Below are 10,663 nucleotides of genomic sequence, written 5' to 3'. Positions count from 1 at the left end.
GGTCCTCAATGCTCTTCAACTTCGGACTCAATTTGGTTTTTAAACATTTTGTGATTCAAGCGTCACTGATGAGTCTTTTAAAGACGAAACGCGCGTCTGGCGTTAACTTTATATTTAAAATTTTAATCCTGGTATATATGATGAGTTTTTTTACAACCTTTCCAAACGTTTGATAAATAAAATAAAGATCTTGAGTTTATAGCAACTTCATCAATTAGTCCGCTATGAACATGATAATGATCGATTAATATGTTGGCCAGTAATATAAATAAGTTTATTTTTTATCATTATCATTAAAGCATGCTTAAAGTTTCAAATTGCAGGAGTATGATATAGCTAAGGTGATGTGCGTATTCCTGTAGTCCCCGAAAATTCCCATTATACTGAAAATTGACATAATAAACAAGAAAGTGTCCAGAGTACAAGGATACCCCAATCGCACTATCTTTTTCTATTTTCAGTGGACCTTGAAATTTGGAGACAAAAAACCTAATTTGGCATTACAGTTAGACAATTTCTAATTCGTTTAAATATACAAATTTGTTGATAAACTACAACGAGACAGGAACAAGACAACAAAAATTGCACTAGGTTCAAACTCGTCCTTGTTTAATGTGTTTTTTTTCTTTTTTTACGTGAAAATCAAATTGAGTAATCACAGAAAGGAGATGAAATAGTTCTACATACAAATATAGACCCGAAGTGTTTACTTATGTATTTAAATGTGGTCGTTCCTTAAAAAAATTACTTCTCACATCAGACAGTTACACCCAAGAAGGCGTTTTTTGGGCAGTGCTTGATGTATAAGTACACATCCACATTCTTTCTGAATGGGAACTTTGAATCGCAAACCTAGTCTAGGTACAGTGTCACTCGATGCGCACATAAAATAATCATTGACACAACCCTTCTCCCTATTGCGGATGTGTCATGAATCCTGTTTAAGGCAACGTTTCTGCCATGCATTATCCAACATGATCTCATTTATGTCAGAAAGATTAAAAATTCAGACATTCGCCCCAATCCATTATGCAGCATGTACATATATGAATGTTTATTTATTTTTAATCATCCTGAATGTGTTTGAAATATATATTTGTCACTGAAAGTTGTACATAAAGATTTATACAGATTTGAATAGAGTAAGGACCGATTTTGGCCTTAAAATTCAGGTCCATCTGATGAAAGGCTTTGGACACTTTTTAAACATGAAAGTGTCTACGTAAGAACATTCAATTAGTTTAAGTGAAAGATTTGAACTGATTTAGTCATTAAAGACGTTCAAATTCATATTAAATACCACCGAGCAAGGGTTGTATAGCCAGTCAAGGTCGTTAAAACTTCCATTCTTTGTTGTCACTTTGTCAGAAATGAATGTGGCTGCATCCTGGTTCTTCCTCAATCCTAAAATACAACTTACATTTAAATATTAAGAATGCAAACAAGAATGTACACGGATGCCCCACTCGCATTGTCACTTTCCATGTTCAATGGACCGTGAAACTTGGGTAAAAAATATAATATAAAACTAGAAAGATCATACCATAGGGAATATGTTAACTAAGTTTCAAGTTGATAGGACATCAACTTCATCATAAACTACCTTGACCAAAACTTTAATCTGAAGCGGGACATATTGACGGAAAAAACGAACGAACGAACGAACAGACAGACAGACGAACGGACACACAGACCAAAGAATATAATGCCCCTATACTATCGTAGGTGGGGCATAAAAAGTATAAATATGTGATAGAAACTATGTTATCTAGAGGATTGGTTTAGCTAAGACCCATTGTTGGCCTTCGGCTGTTGTCTGCTCTATGATCGGGTTGTTGTCTCTTTGACATATTCCCCATTAATTTTCCTTTCTCAATTTTTTCGATCTTATATGTATTACATTGTACATCACTCAAGTTATCAAGTCGCCCAATGTTTAGGGTTAGAACATTTACTTTAGGGAGCTACCATTTGATTTTTATGGGGGGGGGCTAGGATGAAATTTGAAAAAAATATGCAGGACAGGAGTTTTGAGTAAAAAAAAATGCAGGATGAGCATCTTGGCCAAAAAATAGGCAGGATGACAATTTGGGTCAAATAGATTTTTTTTTATTAAACAGTGTATAAGCTTTATATTTTTCCATCTTAAATGCATTTAAAGTACGGAAGTAAAAAAATATGAAACTAAAAGATTGTATTAGGTGTTTTTATTTATATATGGGAGAGTGATGTCCAAATCAGTAGATAGATAATATGCACGTATACAATTTCTTAGACAAAGTATAAATAAACACGTCTATATAATATTGAACTTGGAACTAAATCGACGTCTGTTTAAGAAAACTCATTCTTTAGGTGCCATACAGTAGAAAAATTCACGATGCGTGTTTTCACAATTTTGACTGCAACACTGTGAATCCATTAAACAAGGAATACCAAATCCGGAACACTCTTCCTCTCCACTGCAAAAAAATATTATAAATAATATAAAAGGTATAGTCTTACAACATCGCCGATATACTCCTATAACGTTCGTAGTGAGTCATACTGACAGTTGTTATCCATTCGTTTGATGTGGGTTTTTTTAATTTTTCCATTTGATTAGGGACTTTACGTTTTGAATTTTCTCGGCGCTAATTTTTATATTGTGATTTAACTTTATACTGAACATATTTTCTGTGACACTGTATGGATTCAATAAAGACTTTCCTTGTAGGTTTACATAATGATATATTAGTCTTATCATTGGCCTTTAGTTATTGCAAGTACACTTAGATTGGTTCATTGTCAGGTATTTGATTTGTAGTGCATAATACTGATCTGTAGCGTCAAGTTTTTTTGTTTCATCACTCGCACAGGTTATCTGAGGAACCGTTTGTAGCTCTTAGGTCCGCTAATAGCCAAAACATATCACGGTTCCGCAGGTACTCCCAAAAAGACCGAGGGTTCAGCGATTTTAATGTTTAGCCCCATCATATTCTCTGTGTGCCTGAACCAAACTATGGCACGTAGCGTCGTTAGGAGATATTTCGTTGTTTTTCTCTTTAAATTATTTGACGTTTTGTTAACCCGGGGCTTTTTATAAGGGGAAACTTGATGCAAAGCATTATTTTTTACTGTTTCATTGCATTTGATAGAAAAAGAGGACTTTGTGGCAAATAAATCAAGATTTTTGTAGAAAATCCACAGCCTTTAATACAGAGATTTTTGTTTTGAAATTTGAAACATAGATTACTTACTTGCTTTTCTATGATTTGCTAGTGTTTATTTTTTACAAAAAGTTCTATGTAACCTGTAAATTCCAAAACACCTCGTGCTGATTCACTAAAGTCGAGCGCACCTTAAAAGGTGTGCTTGATTTTGGCCATATTTATATTTGTTTTAACCAATAACTACATTTATGAATTTATTTTAAGGAAATCAATGCTAACACTGCGTGCAATATTCCTATAACTATCAGTCATCAAATTGCCAAATATGAGAGTACAAGGATAAAAATCTTGATTTATTTGCCACAAAGTCCTCTTTTTCTATTAAATGCAATGAAACAGTAAAAGATAATGTTTTGCATCAAGTTTCCCCTTGGAATATGTACAAAATGGTGTATCTCTATTATTCATTATATCTGTAGTTTTAATACAGTGGAAGTTTGAAAAGTTCGTACAAAAATGGCAACATACATGTAACCCTTGAACTGTATGTGGGATTTATGATTATTAAAAGTCGTACAGTAACTTGTAACTTTTCACATCTTTTTTTTTTTTTTTTTTTGGTTCTGATGGATATTTGTCACATGGGCAAACATACCACATTTCCTTATTTTCTATAAATATAAGTCATGCATAAACACACTGTAAACATCCATTTTACTTATTTCATCTGTGTATTTATGCCCATGAAACTTTGATCATAAACCTTTATTACCAAGAATACAAAGTATTGGATAATACCCGGGAATATCCTTCGTTCCAATAAAGGTAAGCTCCGGATTAAGTTTAGAAAAACCAAAACCAATTTCAAATTCTGTAAGCATGAAAATCATACGATGAAAAATAAAAGCAAAACCAAAGATAGGGGCCAGCTGAAGGAGTCCTCCGGTGCGGGAATTTCTCACTGCATTGAAGACCTATTGGTGACCTTTTTCTGTTGTCTGTTCTATGGTTGGGTTGTTGTCTCTTTGACACATTCCAATTTCCATTCTCAATTGTATGTATAGATAGAAACTGAGCTTTACGAAGTTGCAACCCGTCTTTGAAGTACAATTATATGATTCGATAAACTATAACAACATTGAAAATCAATATGAATGAATTGATTGGTGTTCATTGTCCAGTGGCAAATATAAAAATTACATGGAGACACCTCTCTTCCAGATACCTAATGCCATAGAAGTGAAGGTCTATCATAGGTTACATTGGACTTCGACGCTTAACAAAACTCGTACTTCATTGTAAGACATAAAAGGACCCGAAACGAAAATAGTATAAATAATTCAAAAGAGAAAATGTATTTAGACAAGAGCATTATGTTGTAGTTAACTTTGCTTTTTAAGTCTTATAAGCTAAGAGGACTTTAAATGCCATACTTCTCAAGGTCAAATGAAGATACATTTCCCAACCTGGACTCGTTGTTCTGACTTAGAGCCAACAAGTGTTATAAACAAGCAAATGTCCCAGTCTTGATATTATACGGGATATGTTTAGGTGCATACAAAACAGAATCAAGATTTAAATTGTGTTTCTCCTTATAAAATGGAAGAATCCTACCTCCAGTTTTCCATTCGATCAATAAGTATACTCTCCAAAATATTCTTTACTGGCGGATTTGCCTGCTCCTGGACAAATTTAAGGCGTTCATCGATCTCTTCATTGGTAGGTAGACCATTGACCATTGCTGCAACTACAATATTAATTATTATTTTCTTTATTTCGAAACTTTTATCAATTATACAGGTTCTGGCTTTTTAAAAAGACTATGAGCCCGAAAAGTGGTAACATGGTTAAATGTTTCCGTGGTTAAAACAGCTGTTCACGGTGAAAGCATAAGTGGAAAAGTAATAAATGGGGGTCCAGGCTACTTTTAGAGATGTATTATTTCGAAATATTAAATATTTATTGGATTTTTTGATTTTTTTCACAATTCTATTCTTTGGAAGTAGAAACAGTTCAACAGCCGACTGACCAAAAATAATTTTAAAGCTCACTGAATTCCACTGAGTATAAAATACAAAGAAACATTTACCGCCTTATCGCTTACTCAATTCGACTTAACAATGTGCGCTTTTCTTTTTAAACTTTGAAATAATTATATAAGAATTTCGCAGTGTTATCTATACACTAAAAGTGGAAGGGAACCAACTTTTAACTTCCTACTACTTATGTCTTTTCCTTGCTTATGGGGTTCGATTAACCACATTAACTTTAACTTACCGAAGGTTCATTTAAAGACAACAACCAAACAACAACAAAAACACCTAGCTGTCAATACAATATAATGACAAACCCATATAATCCAGACGTTATATTACACTCACTACCTATATCACCACATAACGAAAGGCAAAGAGAATCGGAGACGGTAATGGCTTGTAATTCAAGTTACAGAATGATCCAACAAAAGACAAGTATCTGAACTGTCATGATTGAAATCGTTCCTTGTCTAGAAAATGTGTTCTTATTGAACTAAGGCTATCAATCATTTGCCATTAATGTCGAAACCCCCCTTTTTACACTCTTTAATGAACCAAATGTACAATAATGTTTAAAATAGATATAGGAAGATGTGGGGTGAGTGCCAATGAGACAACACACCATCCAAATAACAATTTTAAACAAGTAAACCATTATAGGTCAATATACGGCCTTCAACACGGAGCCTTGGCCCACACCGAACAACAAGTTATAAAGGGCCCCAAAATTACTAGTGTAAAACCATTCAAACGGGAAAACCAACGGTCTAATCTATATAAAAAAAAAAGAGAAACACGTATAAATTACATAAAAAACGACAACTACTGTACATCAGATTCCTGACTTAGGACAGGTGCAAACATTTGCAGCGGGATTAAACGTTTTTATGGATCCAAACCTTCTCCCTTTTTCTGAAACAATAGTATAACATCACAACATAGAAAAACACACGATAATATATCAATTGGCAGACTTAACTCAATCAAAAAACGTATAGTTATACACTATAAACGAATGATCTGCGATATCTGAATGCAAATGCACAGTTAATAAAATATTAGGGACAAATTGATAAAATGTTTTAATTGATATGCAGTACATGTATATTATCCAGGTAGAAAGCGTGTAATGTTATATCCTGCTGGTGTTTTGCAATTAAATCCAGCGAAGTGATAAATGTTAAACATCTAATATTATAGTTGTAAATAAAGTAGATTTTAGTTATCATAATGAACTCTAAAATCAAGTCCATTAGCAAAATGATGTGATCAAGATATTTTATATACCTTCAACTTTGCCTGAGGAGTTGGAACCTTAATTTCCTAATAATTTCTTTTATTGACCTTTTTTCATCAGATCAAGAAAATTTTGTTGTATATCATGTAAGTACCGAACATTGACCACTGAATACGAATATTATTTTGATTGTACTGGGTGCAAATTATGAGAAAAGCTCAATATGCGACTCTCACTCCACTTCCTCATGTTCCTGTTTCTATAGCTCATACAAATAAATATTATGTTTTTATAAATTGTACAAATATTTATGTAAGTAAACGTTTTAATTTACATATACTTCAGACTATAAGTTTATTCACTTATTGATTGCCACTTCGGGGAACTATAACTGCACTAAGTTAACAAAAGAGTTAAATGACACTTTTTAAGGTACTTCAACGTCTTAACAAAACACATTGTTGACTGTGCCCGTTTTCCTCTATTGTAATAACCCGTGTTTAACCTTTTCTTTCTAATAGATTATTAAACCGTTTAAATCATCGATATTTGAAAGTAAAGTTGTTTAGCATAAATATATATATTAGCAAAACAATCTTTTTAACAAGTTTGATAACCTTTTGTATTGGATTTGTGGTCTACGTATGTTTAATTCAAATACATAATTTTAAAAAGCAATAGATATTTTTAAAGTCTCGTGTGATAAAATGTCTAGTAAATTTGGTTAACTCCTTGGGGTTTAAGGTTCATGATAAAGATGATTCGAAGCAAGAGCTAAAACTCATTAGTTTTTTTCTAATTTATTGTATGTGAATTAAAATTATAAAATTGTCTCGAAGTACAAGAAAATAATGTTTGTACCACAACAACTACAGATTTCCATACAATGATATCATCAACATTATTTTAAGGTTTAGATTGCTTCGAGACTAAATTATTCGGTATGCAGTTCACGAAAAATTCCAGAGATCTGCCTTCCAATTAACTATAAAAAAAAATACATGTGCCATATGTCAACCTCTGATTTGCTTTTGTTATATGTTGACCACCTATCACCAGAGACCAAACGATATAGAAGTATGCATATTCAAGTCAAGAAAATCCCGTACCGTATAGCCGCTTATAAAAGGCCCCGGAATGAAAAATGAGTATCAATTATAACGAGAAAACCAGCACAACAATACAATTTACGAAAAACAAATATGACAAACATAAACCAACGGTAACCACTGAAGCTTCAGAGATTGAATACGTAGAAAATTTCACAGCACTTTTGTATATTGGATACAAGAATACTATTTATTTTAACGGTTATAATCATTTGATCTTCAGGTACATGTATCAAATTTATTTGTAATTATTTGAAGTATGGAATTTGTACAATTACTTCAAGAGGACAAGAATAGCTTTTACCATATGATTTTTAGGTGCATGTATACTGAGAATATCTCTTCACTGTACAATTTTTGTCAATATTAAGTACTAAAACATACGTCTAGTTGAATAACGATGCTTTGAATATATTTTTTAAGATATTGTCTGCAGTTGTAGACCAAGTGATTGTATTACTGAATACATATGTTAATTCATATGATAGTTTATAAGCATTTCGATATATTGCATTGTCGGGCACATAGTTCCTGATATCACTAATTTTGTCAAAACACACTGTTATGAGGTTTTATAATACACCACATCCATTTTTTTTCATTGTTTGAGATTCCGTCTCAAAGGGTTGCCTTCTTGTGTAAAAAGAACACCAAAACATCTTTTGGGAAGAAAGAATAATAATTATCCACAGTTTTGGGATGTCAGCTCTCAATGTGTGTTTCTGTATCTTTTAACGTTAAAAGTTTAGTAATCAACAATAACTCCATAAATCGTATTTATTTTTACTGTTTCGTATATCCTTGTTTATTGTCGTGTTATTGGTTTGAATGTTACAATGTCGTACACAAAGAAATTGTGACAAATATTCTTTAAAGAAAAATTGACGATAACGGCTATGATAAAATAAAGAAAAACGGTTCTAAATAATAAGAATGTCAACATTTTTTTAGATAATAATGATCAAAAAGTAAAAAAAAGGGAAGATGAAATTAAAGACATAAAAATATGCATTAACAGGAAGACGCTACAATTCAAAATATGAAAATTTTGCCTTTTATTCAAGCTTTGATGAAGATCAAATGATTAAGATTTTTAGTCAAACAGGATGAAAAATCACTCACCTATCAACAGGTACAGAAAATACATCTTCAATTTATGTACTTTTTATAAGAATATTCCCATGTATACCGACACAAAGTTTAAACGTATGCGTCTATCATATTTTAAATGTTATTGAATATTAAGTCGTTTCAAATAATAATTCATGCATGATATACCATACAGTGCAATAAAACAAACTATCGGGTACATAGTAATGCTATTGTTATATGTTGACAATAAAACAAAGTGACGTATTTCATTTTACACTAGATAATTTGAAAGGTTCATATTTTTTATTGTTATCATAGTTTTGTTTTTGGTGATTTTTGTTCTGTATGTTATTCTAAAACTATTTATTGACGAGCGCATTATTCATTTTCCTCCTATAGTATTATTTTTTTCATTTTTTTTTCTAAATATTTTTCAAAATATACAGAGATGATTAATAACTAAACTCCTTAATTTAAATCATTTTCTAAACATTTTGAAAAAACAATATATATACTTAATGATTTTCGGGCACAGTTCATAGTTAAAATCTGATTGAGATTTTTTAATTTCTTCAGGTCAAAAAGTTCAAGTAGTTTGAAGTAAAACATATATATATATATATATATATATTATAATATTATTTCTCAGACTAGATAGTTCACACGAGAGGCCCTAGTCGTGCAGATATTATATAGCCAAACAAGTATAAAGTTGAAGAGCATTGAGGACCAATCTTTCTAAAAAGTTGTTCCCAATACTGCTATGGTAATCTATTCCTGAAGGGTGAGTCCTACTTATTTACCTGGAATTTTCGGTTTAATACCTTTTTTGCGAGCAGAAAACATGTATCAATGCAATTATGACATGAAAGAGCGGGAATATCGTTTAATCTGGTAGGTATGTACTCAATGCGCAGACGCTGATGGAATGTATCTACTTTAAAATGTGAAGTTTACAATTGGAAACCTGAAATCAACTCTTTTGTTGTACAGTTTTGTTTGCGATTTAATGAATGAAAAAACTCAATGCCTTGACGATAGTGCTCGTTCTTAAAGTTAAAGGGAAAACTTAATTGGAAACATGCCATAGGCAATAAAAAGAAAAAATGTTTTTTCTTAAAATGTCATGATCCTAGGCAGGAAAATGGCAGTTGTTATCTAATAGTTCGTTTTCGTGTACCGTGTAACATTGTCGTTTGGTTTGGTTTTCAGTGCTTCTGTTGATTCGTTGTTTTTCTTTGACAGTTGATGTGTTTCCTCGGTTCTAGTTTGTAACCCGGATATGTTTTTCTCTCAATCGATATAGGACTTTCGCGGTTTTTACTACTGTTGCCTTTTATATTGCAGTTGTTTTCTTCGTAAGCGTTTGATCTTTTAATTTTAACATTAGTTAAGGGACTTTTTGAATAATTTGGATTTCCCCCTTTTTTTAGGTATTTTACTTTTTAGTAGTATTTTTGCATAATTTTATCTGTGTTTTTTTATGTGTATAATACTTAATGTCGTGTCATATTTCTAACTCGATCGCAACTGGTGTTAAAGGTGTATCAGGAACTTGTGCGTGGCAAAACAAAGGAAAAGCCTGGCATATTTGATGAGTTTATCTTTTTTTTCTTAAAGACTCGTGTACCAAGTCGTAAATCTGTCAGTTGTTATCAAGTGGTTTATGATTGCGTTGGGTTTTTGTTGCACTTCAGTGTTCCTGTTGTTCCGTTGTTTTCCTCTTGTAGATGATGTGTTTCCTTCGGTATTAGTTGATAACCTGGATTAGTTTTCTCTAAATCAATGGCTTTTGAACATCGGTAAACTACTGTTGCCTTTATTGATTATAGCCACAGGGTTTATACCACTACTGATAGATTTTCATTCCAAAGGCTAACATTAGCCTTGAAGGCACCATTTTTCTGTTTACAAAAAATAAATCGTGAATAAAAAATATAAAGAAAGCACTACCTCTAACCAAAGTTTGCCTAAATTGTATTTGACACAAATAGTCGAATTTTTTTCCGTTGTCAATGCTATTCTTCTTCGCATTTG

This window comes from Mytilus trossulus, chromosome 14 (assembly GCF_036588685.1).
Source record: "Mytilus trossulus isolate FHL-02 chromosome 14, PNRI_Mtr1.1.1.hap1, whole genome shotgun sequence".
In the NCBI taxonomy this organism is placed as follows: Eukaryota; Metazoa; Mollusca; class Bivalvia; order Mytilida; family Mytilidae; genus Mytilus; species Mytilus trossulus.
Note: the sequence above shows the minus strand (reverse complement) of the source record.